Source organism: Babylonia areolata, chromosome 17, assembly GCF_041734735.1.
Source record: "Babylonia areolata isolate BAREFJ2019XMU chromosome 17, ASM4173473v1, whole genome shotgun sequence".
NCBI lineage: Eukaryota > Metazoa > Mollusca > Gastropoda > Neogastropoda > Buccinidae > Babylonia > Babylonia areolata.
In genome coordinates, this window is record NC_134892.1 from 1,412,341 (window position 1) to 1,426,311 (window position 13,971).

Consider the following 13,971-nt stretch of genomic DNA (forward strand, 5'->3'; position numbering starts at 1 on the left):
ATTGTTACTATTATCATTACCATTACTAATATATATAATATGGTTATCATTATTATTATTATCACCATCATCATCACCCTGATTATCATCCGATTTACGTTACATAAAACTACTACAACCCGGTACATTGCTCAGAGTCCCTGTGGACTACTCTCACTGTATGGAAACGGTTGTGTGATGAAGGCGTCAGAATGACTTGTCCCTGACCAACACAGGGTCAACAAAAACTTTCCGGTCTTGTTGTGTACAGCAAGTTCACACAGGGATAAATCTGCAGCCTGGATCTGGCTTCTCTCTGCTTGCATTCCGAATCTCCCCACGTGCAAATCTAGCTCTGTGGTCTCCATAAGCGTCAAGCACATCAGTGTGTGTGTGTGTGTGTGTGTGTGTGTGTGTGTGTGTGTGCGAGCGCGCGCGCGCCTTCTCCGATCCGTAGTTTTCCACCGCCCACATGAATGACTGAATGTGGCAGCGGGCTTTACCACCGACAACGCACGCGGCGTGCGCACGTTTGCTGGCCGGTCGTGGAAGTGAGTGGTTCACTTCGGTGGAAGCCAGAGTGTTGAGTGTACTACGAAATCGCTCGTCCGTTCCCCCAAGGCCACCAATTACGGTAAGATGTTGGTTTATTTTGTTTACTTAGGTGTTCATCTTCCTTTCGTCTCTCATTATTTTACGATGTTTTCCTCATTTCGTAAACTATTGTTTCCTTCTCGGAACCATGCCGGTTTTGCAGCATGTGAAAAAAGAAGAAAAAAACTGGAGTGTTTATGCATGCGGTATGCGCCACCGGGTTGGAAGTAAATCTAATAACGATACAAGCCCATCTCTGTAGAGTCTTTTAATCATATATTCTTTAATCGTGCTGTCACCGATTTCTGTTCGTATATTTTCGTCCGCCAGGTTTTCGTCGTGTGTTTAGTTGATCAGGTCTAGCTTCGGCAGACATGAGGGTTTCATCATACTCTGAGAAACCAACTGGTCGATGTTTCAGAGAGAGGCAGGCGCGCGCATTTCGTCCACTGGGCGATCACGCGCCCCGTGCATGCCACACTGGGAGCAAATGGCAGCGTGGATGTGTTGAACTGGTCTCTTGTTAGAGCCAGTCCCGTTGCTATGGGAAAGAGTAGCTCGTGTCTTCATCGATTAGGCTGGCAGGGGTCATCTCTCAGATTTTCGTGAGCGAAAGGAAAAAGGTGTGTGTGTGTGTGTGTGTGGTGTGGTGTAGATTTGGAGAGAGAGAGATCTCGATCTATTTTTAAACGGTATCAAGACGTGTTCTTCAATCTTCAAATTGGAAGGTCAGCCGTCATTACTGACTATTAATGACCTGTGTGCGCAGAGGCGTAAATACCTAGCTAAAACCTAAGTAGACCTATCTTTTCCTCCGGAGGGGGTGACAATGAGAAAGAGCATGTATACATACTCTCTCCCACCGTCACTCGCAGCGTCCCTCCGGGGGAGGGGGGGGGGGGGGGAAGGGGGGGGGGGCGGGGGGACTAAACTGTGATCTTGTTCAGCTCCGTCTTGTTTTGCCACCTCAGGTGCAAATAAATTCGTTTTACCCTGTCAGCACCCGACCTTGCTCTTTTCTCGTGGAAAACTAGTTTTGTTTGCAGTGTGTGTTTGTTTTTTTGGTGTTTTTTTAATTGATTTATTAGCCTATCTAAAAAAAAAAAAAAAAAGAAGAAGAAAAGAGAAAAAAAAAAGAAAAAAAAAAAAGAAAGAGAAAAAGCCACGTGTGTGTGTGTGTGTGTGTGTGTGTGTGTGTGTGTGTGTGAAATTAGTAGACAATGTTGTGGGAGCCGAATCTGTTGTCAGTGATAGTTGTCCAGGTTTTTCGTGTTTTCATTTTATTTTGTTTTATTTTATGTATTATTATTATTTGTTTGTTTTGTTTGTTTTTTTTAGTTTTTTTTAGATAATTTTAAAATTATTTTTCGGGGGTGGGGTGGGGGGGATCTTGCTTGCTTTCTCTCTTTCTTTTCGTTTTGCCTTTCTTTCATTCCGTGGCATTCTTCCTTTTCATTTATTTATTTATTTATAGTTTTCCTAACACAGAATACCACAGCTTGCAAAGTACAAAACGTGTGTACTTTGAAGCCATTCAGTTTTATTTCTCTTCGCCGTCTTCGCCATCAGAATAATCCCTCTAAGTTCAGGCTGTTAACTGTTGCCGTGCACAATTTTAAACGGGCAGTGTTTTGTTGCTGTTATTCTTCAGTGTGTGTGTGTGTGTGTGTGTGTGTGTGTGTGTGTGTTATGAATACGATTTTTACACCATAACCTTCACCACCGCAACCTCAACAACAGCTACAACTTGAGAGAACAAACACGTGGTTATGTTGTTAGCAGCGCAAACTACAACTGAGGACTAGAATATACAAAGAGAGGCAGTGGGATTACTTTTCTTTCTATTTATTCATTTGTTTATTTATAAACACGTGCGTATCCATTCGTGAACTGACTCGTCCCCGTCACCATTTTGGTGACAAAGGGAAGGAACTGGTGATGGGGTTACGAGACTTGATTGGTCATGATGACAAAGCAGCTTGCATCATTGTTGACGTCGTGATCAACGTGACCTTGGGGTCTCTGTCCACTCCCTCGTTTTGCCGCGCTGTGATGAATGGCGAGCGGGCACACACACACTCACACACACACACAGAGTCACACACACACACACACACACACACACACACACACACACACACACACACACACACACACACACACACACATACACACACACACAGACAACACACACGCGCACACAACACACACACATACACACACACACACACAACACAACACACATTCACCACACAACGCAACACAACACAACACCACACTACACCACACCACACTACACTACACCACACCACACTACACTACACCACACCACACCACACCACACTACACTACACCATACCACACTACACTACACCACACCACACTGCACCACACCACACCACACTACACTACACCACACTACACCACACCACACCACACTACACTACACCACACCACACCACACTACACTACACCACACCACACTACACTACACCACACCACACTGCACTACACAACAGAGGTCAGCCTAGCCGCGCACGCTTGATAGACACGGTGATAAACACACACACACACACACACACACACACACACACACACACACACTCACTCACTCACTCACACACACACACACACACATACATACATACACACCACACACACACACACACACACACACAACACACACACACAACACAACACACATTCACCACACAACGCAACACAACACTACACTACACCACACCACACTACACCACACCACACTACACTACACCACACCACACCACACCACACCACACTACACTACACCACACCACACCACACCACACTACACCACACCACACTACACTACACCACACCACACTGCACTACACAACAGAGGTCAGCGCAGCCGCGCACGCTTGATAGACACGGTGATAAACACACACACACACACACACACACACACACACACACACACACACCCCGCCGCTGGCGTACACGTTTAAACAAAGGATCTGTGTGTGTGGATTTCCCTGACCTCCAGTCCCAGTGGTCAATACGTGTACAGCACACGGCGTCGGTTCGTGGAAGCGGCACAGGCTGGTGTGAGAAATCTGTCTGCTCGCCTCATGCTCCAAGGAGTTACATGGCTTAGTCATAGTGGTAACGCGTCCACACAGGAACGGAGGGAATATGAGTGCAGGTACAAACCACACACACGCCAGTAGTTTCTTCCATTCCTTGCGTGGTGGTCTGAACGCTAGTCATTCGAATAAGCCGATTAATTGAGGTCCAGCGTGTCGCGTGCACTTCGCACACGTAAAAGAACCCACGACAATAATAGGGTTGTCATAGGAAATAAATTTATTATCAGTTCCACGAAACCTGTTTACAACCATTGTGAATGAGAGAGAGAGAGAGGGGGAGAGAGGAAACGAAACGAAACGAATTGAAATTTCATTTAACCAGGGAAATGAGAGAGAGAGAGAGAGAGAGTGTGTGTGTGTGTGTGTGTGTGTGCACGCGCGCGCGTGCGCGTGTGATTTTAATCTTGAGCTGAGATGTCTGCATGAAATCAAAGAAAAGAAAAAGCCGTATTATATGTATGCACTGTCTATGGAGAAGAGATCACTAGTGCCATTCAGACTTTCTGATCACCACAAGAACATCAGCATTCCCCCCCCCCCCCGGCCCCCCTCCCCCCCGGCCACCCCTCCATCCTTTTCCCACTTCCTGTCCTGTCTGTCCTGTCCTGTCCTGACCTGTCCTGACTTGTACTGTACTGTACAAGAACATCAGCATTCCCCGCGCCACCCTTCCACCCTTTTTCCACTTCCATCAGCTGATCCCCCACCCCACCCCCATCCATCCCCTCTACCATGGGTCACCCCCCCCCCATCCATCCCCTCTACCATGGGTCACCACCCCCCCCATCCATCCCCTCTACCATGGGTCACCCCCCCCCATCCATCCCCTCTACCATGGGTCACCACCCACCCCCATCCATCCCCTCTACCATGGGTCACCCCCCCCCCCATCCATCCCCTCTACCATGGGTCACCCCCCCCCCCATCCATCCCCTCTACCATAGGTCACCACCCCCACCCCCATCCATCCCCTCTACCATGGGTCACCACCACCACCCCCATCCATCCCCTCTACCATGGATCACCACCCAGCCCCAGCCATCCCCTCTACCATGGGTCACCCCCCCCCCCATCCATCCCCTCTACCATGGGTCACCCCCCCCCCATCCATCCCCTCTACCATGGGTCCCCCCCCCCCATCCATCCCCTCTACCATGGGTCACCCCCCCCCATCCATCCCCTCTACCATGGGTCACCACCCACCCCCATCCATCCCCTCTACCATGGGTCACCACCCACCCCCATCCATCCCCTCTACCATGGGTCACCCCCCCCCCATCCATCCCCTCTACCATGGGTCACCCCCCCCCATCCATCCCCTCTACCATGGGTCACCACCCAGCCCCATCCATCCCCTCTACCATGGGTCACCCCCCCATCCATCCCCTCTACCATGGGTCACCACCCCCCATCCATCCCCTCTACCATGGGTCACCACCCCCCCCATCCATCCCCTCTACCATGGGTCACCACCCAGCCCCATCCATCCCCTCTACCATGGGTCACCACCCCCCCATCCATCCCCTCTACCATGGGTCACCACCCCCCATCCATCCCCTCTACCATGGGTCACCCCCCCCCCATCCATCCCCTCTACCATGGGTCACCCCCCCCCCCATCCCCCCCCCCCCCCCCCCCCATCCATCCCCTCTACCATGGGTCACCAGATCGGATGGTTCAAACAGCCAGCACACTCTTGGTTTAAATAATCTTTAATTATTCAACAATACACATGATTACAATGCAATGAATGACAAAAGAGCATCAACAAGCTTAAAGCTTATACTGTGCTCACAACGTTGCACTTCAATTTTATCATGACGGCTGATGAACCATATTATGACTTGCATCAAATAACATTCATAAACAGTAAGTAATGAAATAATTAAATAAAACAAATAAGCAAACAGTACATAATATAGTAAAATAATGCTAATATCAATATTAACATGAGATTAAATTTATTATCACCAAAGTAATTGGCCTAATAGAAGAAAAACACGAAGAAGAAGAAGAAAATTTAGAAGAATGGAGGGTAAGGTGGTGGAGGAGGGGGAACAGAGGGGAGAGGAGAAATTCTAACAGATCATTGGCCAATCCGTTCACTTTGAATATTTGGTCAGTCAAATAAATTCAACATATATTTTACGAATAGAATCATGTTGTACCCTTTCTTCAAAATACTTTCTAAGCTAAAATCTATTTGAATCGGAGATAAACTGGTGGACTCTTTCTTGATTGTGTAACCAAGTGTGGAAGTGGCATGATGGCTGATGAAACCGGGCTGGAGTCCAGAAGACAAGCTGATGAAGGAGTGCAGGACGATGAAGGGTCTGTGTCAGGTAGTGTTGATAGAATCCCAGAACTACCATTAGTGGTTTTGATCTACCATCAGTGTACTTCTGCACTTTGCCTAGAAACCAACAGGCCCTCTTTTCTCTCATCTCCATCTCTCCATCTCATCCAGATAGACTCACAACAGGAAACAACGACGAACGTGCAAAAGATCCAGTGGAACATTCTCCTTTGGCCTTGTGCATGAAAAGAAAAGATTTTTTTTAAAGAGCAAAAAACAACAACAAAAAAACAACAAAAAACCCATCCCAACACACACACAACACACACACACACACACACACACACACACACAAAACAAACAACAGCAACAACAATACCAACCGGTTTGTTTTTGTTCAAAGTACATGATCGTTGATCGCTGTTCTATCACCGCGTACCTGTTGTTGGTGTGAGTGGGGGTGGGTGTGGCAGCGTTGGAGTGGAGTAAGGCTGTTAAGCCGTCGTAGCGTCGACTTCACGGTCTGTGGAACTCTTATCCCCTCTGCAGTTAGGATTACGTGGTGGTGTGATTATACCGAGATTACTTTTTTTTCCCTGAATCCTCCCACCTTTTCTCTCTGTCTCTGTTTCTTTCTCTCTCTGTTTCTTCTCTCTCTGTTTCTTTCTCTCTCTCTCTCCCTCTCTCTTTCTCTCTTTTTTCTCTCTGTTTCTTTCTCTCCCTCTCTCTCTCTCTCTCTGTGTGTGTTTCTCTCTCTCTCCTTCTCTCTTTTTTCTCTCTCTGTGTGTGTCTCTCTCTGTTTCTTTATCTCTCTCTCTCTCACGTGCATGCACACATCCACACTCAGACACGTACAGACAGACAGACAGACACACACACACACACACGCGCGCGCGCGCGCGCACGTGAGAGGAGGAAGGTAGAGTGACAGGGAAATGCCTCGAGGCAAGTCTGCATGGTGCCAGTAACAACAGTCAGCAACATTGAGTCCTTGAGTAACGGCACCTTTTCCCACGCCATCACACCCCCACTCACGTCCCACCCCCTAGCTCACACTACCCCACCTCTACCCTTCCACATCCACATCTACATCCACATCTACATCCACAAGCGCGTTGGGTCACGCTGCTGGTCAGGCATCTGCTATGGCAGATGTGTTGTAGCGTACATGGATTTGTCCGAACGTTGTGACGTTTCCTTGAGGAACTGAACTGAAGGGAAGTGAACCACATCCACTCCCTCCCTGCCCTCCCTCCCCCTCCTCCTCCCTTCTCCCCCTCCCTGCCCATGGACACGCTTCCGCAGCTACTGCCGACCGTGTTGTCCAGTAGGTTCGGTTGGGTTGTGTTACTGGTCAGGCGTCCGCCTTGCGGATGTGGTGTAGCGTATATATAATTATGTGGATTTGTTGGAACGTTGAGACGCTACCTTGAGAAAATGAAGTGAACTGAACTCCCAACCAGCATGACTTCCCATTCATGATCCCGCCCCCTCCTCCTCCTCCTCCTCTCTCCCCCACCATCCTCAACCCTTTCCCCCGTCCCTCCCCCTCCCCCTGTGCCCCCCCACTCCCTCCCCCTCCACCCTCGCTTGCCGCGTTTTCAGTTGTAGAACTTACCACCTCCCCAGCGGTGCCAGTTGCACTGCTTGGTTCTAACTTTTTGACAGTTACACGTGACTACGTTGACCGAACTACGCCATTGGTCAGTTCCATACTACACACAGTAGCGGGTTACTACCATACTAGGCTTAGCTGCTGGACACGTAGTGTGTGTTGGTCAGCAGGTGTGGGCAAGCGTGTGTTGTCGGTACAGAGGTTCATAAATCACTGTTGGTTTGATGTGGGAGATTGGCGGCTGTGCTTGGTGGCTGTGTCGCACAGGCTGTAACCTTGAACTAAGTCGTGTGCGTGTGCGTGTGTGTGTGTGTGTGTGTGCGCGCGCGCGTGTTTTTTTTTGTGTGTGTGCATGCATGCGTGCGTGTGTGTGCGTGTGTGTGTGTGTGTGTGTGTGCATGCGTGTGCATGCGTGTGTGTGTATGTATCTGTATGTGTGTGTGTGTGTGTATATATGTGTGTGTGTGTGTGTGTGTGCATGCGTGTGTGTGTATGTATCTGTATGTGTGTGTGTGTGTGTGTGTGTGTGTGTGTGTGTGTGTGTGTTTCCTATAAAATGTCTTTCTCCGGTATCTCCTCCCTGTCTCTCCTTTCTCTCATGTCTCCTGCTCCCTCCCTCCCTCCCTCCCTCTCTCTCTCTCTCTCTCTCTCTCTCTCTCTCTCTCTCTCTCTGTCTCCTGTATATTAATCTATAATTTCATTTCCCCTCATCTGTCTCTCGTATCTCTGTCCAAGTCTCCCTCCCCCCCACCCCGCCCCCCCCTCTCTCTCTCTGTCAGTAAAAGTGGACATGCTGTATTAGACTTACATGCCAAGGGTCCTTTTCCCAGTCCTTACATCTCCTGCTAGGATAAGTACGGGTGGTTTTGTACTTTTCAGTTTCGCCAGAGCAACATTCTACATATGCAGACCTACAAGCCCCATTGCCTCCTTCGTCTACACGCCTGCACATGATCGGATCGGATATGGGCACGTTAAAGATCCCTTAATCGATATCAGCGTCTGCTGGGGTATTGCTACGCAAGCACGCCCTTTACGTGTGTATCCGCTTCCGTTGACATGGTGTGGCTGCTGACGATGCAATTAAAACCGATTTAACTCGTCAGAGCCCACTCGTTGAGGTGAAGGAACGTGGGAGTTAAAGCCTGTATTAACACAGAGGAATAAGAAGCAGAAATTTTTAAAAAAAAAGGGAGGGGGGGAGGAGGGCTGAGAGGAAAGAGGGGGCTGGGGGGCGTGGGGGGGAGAAGATGGTGTGTTGAAATTCGTTCAAAAATTGGGTAATATATATATTTTTTTTATATATACAACGCATTTTTTCGGGGTTCACGGTAATCTTGGACTTGTGCATGATATGAAGAAAACTCTCTCATTCTCTCTCTCTGTGTCTGTCTCTCACTTTCTGTTTCTCTCTGTGTCTCTGACACACCCGCACACACACATTCTCTCTCTTTCTCCCCCCCCCCCCCCCAACCCCCTCTCTCTCGCACACACACACACACTCTCTCTCTCTCTCTGTCTCTCATTTCCCTGGTTAAATAGAATTTCCTCTCTCTCTGTCTCTGTCTCTGACTCACACACACACACACACACACACTCTCTCTCTCTCTCCCCTCCCCCTTCACACACACACACACACACACACACACACACACACACACAGATTGCGTCCCGCGTTACGTACCAGGTTCCCAGAGGAACATTTTGCCCCGGACAAATGAATTATGTCTGGAGGCCAGAGTGAAGCTTCTTGGGGCCTGTACTTCCCGGCGTGGAGCGGCGTCAGCGAAAGTAGCAGGAGGCTTTAGAACCGACTTAACGGAGAACTGACTTAACGGCAGCTGACAACCCGTGACACGTCTTGGTCCACTGGACACGACTTATGTAACCTCACGGGCAAGGTGAAGGTCACTCTCGCCATACTCGTGTAGAAAATTTCGCGTTCTTTTCCCTTCTTTGTCTTCACATTTGTTGGCTTATTTAGTTTCTTTATTATCGTTATTGTCTTTTTATTTATTCAGTTTAATTTTTTATATTATTTTTTGCTATATATTTTTCAGTTTATTTATTCATTTATTAATATTTTTCTTTCTTTTATTTTTTTTATATACATTTATATTTATCCATTTATTTATTTATTTTTCAATGGCTGTCGACTGAGGTAGAGCGTGCGTTACAACAGGATTTTTTTTTTGTTTTGTTGTTGACTTTTTGATCACTCTCTCTCTCTCTCTCTCTCCTCTCTCTCGATGGATAGGTAGATAGAGGCACGTCACATGATCTGTTCTTGCGAAATTGATTGTCTGATACAATACAATGGTGCCCAGTCTTTACGTTAACACAGCTGTCACCACGGAATACAATACAATACAAAGCAATGCAATACAGTACAATACAATACAGTGGTGCCCAATCTTTAGGGACGACATGAAGACCATGACCATCTTATAATGAAAATACTCCTGGCCGTCAGTGGTCAGGCGAAGGTGTGTGACCGGTCAGTGTAACTGGTTACCCGGGTCATCAGGGCATCAGTGTAACTGGTTACCCGGGTCATCAGGGCATCAGTGTAACGCTCAACACGGTTGTGGCTGAGTGAGTGACTACACAACGATTCTTCCCCACGAGAGGGCGCTACCTCAGAATCCTGGCTGGGGTGTGCTAGCTAACTATAGGTAGCCAGCTAATCAGTTCGTGTCTTGACTCGTGTGGGCGTCACTAAGATTCCTCACCTTCTCGCTCGGGTTGCGGTTCCTACGAAACGAAAAAGAGCTCGTGACAGCCGGTCAAAAAAGTGTCAGGACGGCAGTGGTTTCGGGGCCTGCCGTCCGTGGGAACGTTACTGGAAAAAGAACGTTGGTACACAGGGGTGTGTGTGTGTGTGTGGTGGTGGTGGTGAGGGGCGCGGGGAGGGGGTGGTGGGGGGGTAGCCTGCCTAATTGGTTGGTTGGTTGGTTGGTGGGCTGGTTGGTTGTACGGGACCAAGCGCCTCACGAACAACTTTGCGCTGCCTGAATGTTGTGTTTTATTTGTTTCCGACTCTGTTTATTCTTATACTGCAATAACGGTTTGAAGTTTGGAAGTGCGCCATCGCGCGCGCACGCACGCACACACACACACACACACACACACACACACACACACACACACACACACACACACAGGTTTTGGGGGGATGGTTGGTGTTGGGGGATTGTAGGGCAGTGTGTGTGTGGATGTTCATTACTTTTCTTCTGTTGGTGGTGATGGGATGTATATATGTGTATAGGTGTGTGCGTGGGTGTGTGTATGTGTGCGTGTGTGTGTGTGCGTGTGTGTGTGTGTGTGTCTTTGTGTGTGTGGATGCGCGTGCGTGACAATGCACGTTTGGACCCACGAAGAGTAGAACAATATTAAAAAAAGAAGAAGAAGAAAAAAAGAGAAGAAAACTGAAACACAAATAGCAGGGCAATGTTCATTGACATACACCTTTCAACACAAAGACATGCACTTGCAGCAAACACACACACACACACACATGTACGCACGTACACATGCGCGCGCGCACGCACACACACACACATACACTCACACACTCACACACACACACACACACACACACACACACACACACACACACACACACAGTCTTATGATATGGACACTCTTATAAAATCTCAATTTGTTTTCCTCTTTTCTTGTCTTGTCTTTCTTTCCCCCCTGCGGCACTGATAAAATGGTGCTGAGGATAAACCTGCCGTCACCGTCATCACCCGGCTTAAGCCCCCCCCTCACCCCCCCCCCCCCCCCCCCCCCCCCCCCGCGGCACTGGTAAAATGGTGCTGAGGATAAACCTGCCGTCACCGTCATCACCCGGCTTAAGCCCCCCCCTCACCCCTCCCCTCATCACAGCCACCCCTTCCACACGCACGTGACTCGGCGCCATCCCCTTCCCCCCACCCACCTACATCTCCCCCCCACCACCCCACCCCACCCCAAGTCACATGCCTCCTACCACCTCCGCTCCTCTTGCCCACCTCACACCTCCCTCACTATGTCACGTGGTCGGTGGGGTGTCAGTCCACAAAAGTGCAGGCCTGACGCTTGAACCTGTGAAAGAATGGCGGGGGGTGGTGTGTGTGTGTGTGTGGGGGGGGGGAACTGTTGTTGGACACACACTCACACACACACACACAAATATACATGTACGCGCGCACACACTCACACACACACACACACACACACACACACACAGATCACGTGTGTGTGTGTGTGTGTGTGTGTGTGTTCGCAACCGGCTTGGTCATGGTTGAAATGGCCGAGGTGTGATCATGTGATGTGATCAGATCACGGGGGGAGGGGGGGGGGGGATTTGTGGCCGAGTGACCTGACACTTTTTGTTGTGGTGAGTTCAGAACAGGGTGGCGTTCAACACCCACCCCGTTCACACACACACGCACACACACACACACACACACACACACACACACACACACACACACACACACTGTCCCATTTTTCACAACGAACTTGCCCTTGATTTTCCGGATGGGTAAAGAAGATCACGTGGTAAAGAAACTGAAAAGATCACGTGGTGGTGGTGGTGGGCAAGCTATGAATTTTTTTATTTTATTTTTATTTTTACGTCTCCCTGTTTAAACAAGAAAATATGTAGGCCAGTACATCTATATATCTATCTGTCTATCTCATGAGTGCACGGAGAAGCTGTTGGCAACTATGGCACACAAATTACAGGCAATGAGATATACGTAATATCACCAAGTCATCGATTTAAGCGGGGGAGGAGGGTGTGGAGAAAGTGCTGTGTGTGGGCGGTGGGCTGGGGGTGGGGTGGGGTGGGAGCATGGCCTTGGTGAGGCCACGGTGGGGGGTGGAGGGGGGGGGGGGGGATCGAGCACCCGCCATCGCGAGCCGCTCCACGGACGTATAAATAGATGTATGTATTATTTTTTAAGTCCGTCAAACCGTTCCCAGAGGTGGTGTGACCAGGGGTGGGGTGGGTGGGGAGGCAATAAAGGGAGGAAGGGGGGTTGGTGGAGAGGAGAGGAGGGGGCGGGGGGGGAGCTTTGTGGTCATGATAAAATTTATGGCCTGGTCCATTCCACACCGCTAAGATCTCAGTGTCTGTGCCTGGTCAGAGTTCAGTTGTGGGACGTGGTCCGGTATGAGGTGTGCTGGTCGTGACTTCTGCCTGCTCCCCACCACCCAACAGGGCGCCACACACCTCCATACTGACGGTTCAGTGTGCGAGCTGTACTTACCTAGCGGCTGGGCCGTAAGGAGGAGGAATGTGGCAGAATGGTTAAGACGCTCAGCTGCCAATACAGAGAGTCCGTGAGGATGTGGGTTCGAATCCCGCTCTCCCTTTCTCCCAAGTTTGACTGGAAAATCAAACTGAGCGTCTATAGTCTTTCGGAAGAGACGATAAACTGAGGTCCCGTGTGCAGCACGCACTTGGCGCACTGAAAAAGAACCCATGGCAACGAGAGTGTTGTCCTCTGGCAATAGAAGAAATCCACTGATAGGTACACAAATATATAAGCACACACTCAAGGCCTGACTGAGCTGGTTGGGATATGCTGCTGGTCCGGCATTTGCCTAGCAGGTGTGGTGAAGCGTGTATGGATCTGTCCGAACGCAGTGACGCCTCCTTGAGAAACTGAAGCTGTCACTAGGCCGTAATGTGCCCAGCATGGCAGGTGGCTTTCCAGGTAAGTCTCCTTTAATCAGTCAGTTCCACCTTGACCAGATCTAAAGCTGCAAGGTGGCTGAATGGTCAAGACGCTTATCTTCCGTTACAGTTGCCTCTAGGGTCTGGGTTCGAATCCCGCTCTCACCCTTTCGCGAAAGTTTGACTGGAAAATCAAACTGAGCGTCTAGTCATTCGTAGGGGGTCCCGTATGCAGCACGCACTTGGCGCGCTGCAAAAGAACCCATGGCAACAAAGTCTGGAAAAATTGTGTAAATTCCGATGTAACAGGTGCACAGATGTATTGCATTATGCAGTGTTGACACAGCGCGCGTGTCGGGCATCTGCCGAGCAGATGTGGGTATAGCGTATAAACTGAAACTCATATCCCCCCCCCCCACCCTCTCCATCCCCCCCCCCCTCTCAAACACTCCCACGTTTTCACCGCCACCCCCACCCCCACCCCCGCCGCCTCCTACCATTGACCAGTACTGGAGAACACATAATGATATTAATGAGTGATTCCTACCTATACTGCTCGCTTCACCAAGCGGAATGTACGGCTTCTCCCACACTCTGTGATCCTCCTTGCCCTTATAGGTGACCAGACCAACACACGCTTTGTCACCTGATCTGTTCGCGTGTCTGTATCGAGGACGTACGTTGGCTG

The 13,971-nt window shown here is 49.4% G+C and overlaps 1 protein-coding gene across 3 annotated transcripts in view; it reads left to right on the forward strand.

Annotated features, from left to right (window-relative positions):
* LOC143291428 (sodium- and chloride-dependent glycine transporter 1-like) overlaps positions 1–13,971 on the forward strand; it is a 96,724-nt gene that overhangs the window by 17,350 nt on the left and 65,403 nt on the right. The window contains exon 1 of one of the 3 annotated variants that reach the window (XM_076601276.1): positions 525–613. The exons of 1 other annotated variant lie outside the window; for it this stretch is intronic. The gene's annotated coding sequence lies outside the window, so the exon portion shown is untranslated. Of the gene's footprint in view, positions 1–524; positions 614–13,971 lie in introns of those variants that run through there. One more of the 3 variants, XM_076601275.1, reaches the window with a different exon arrangement.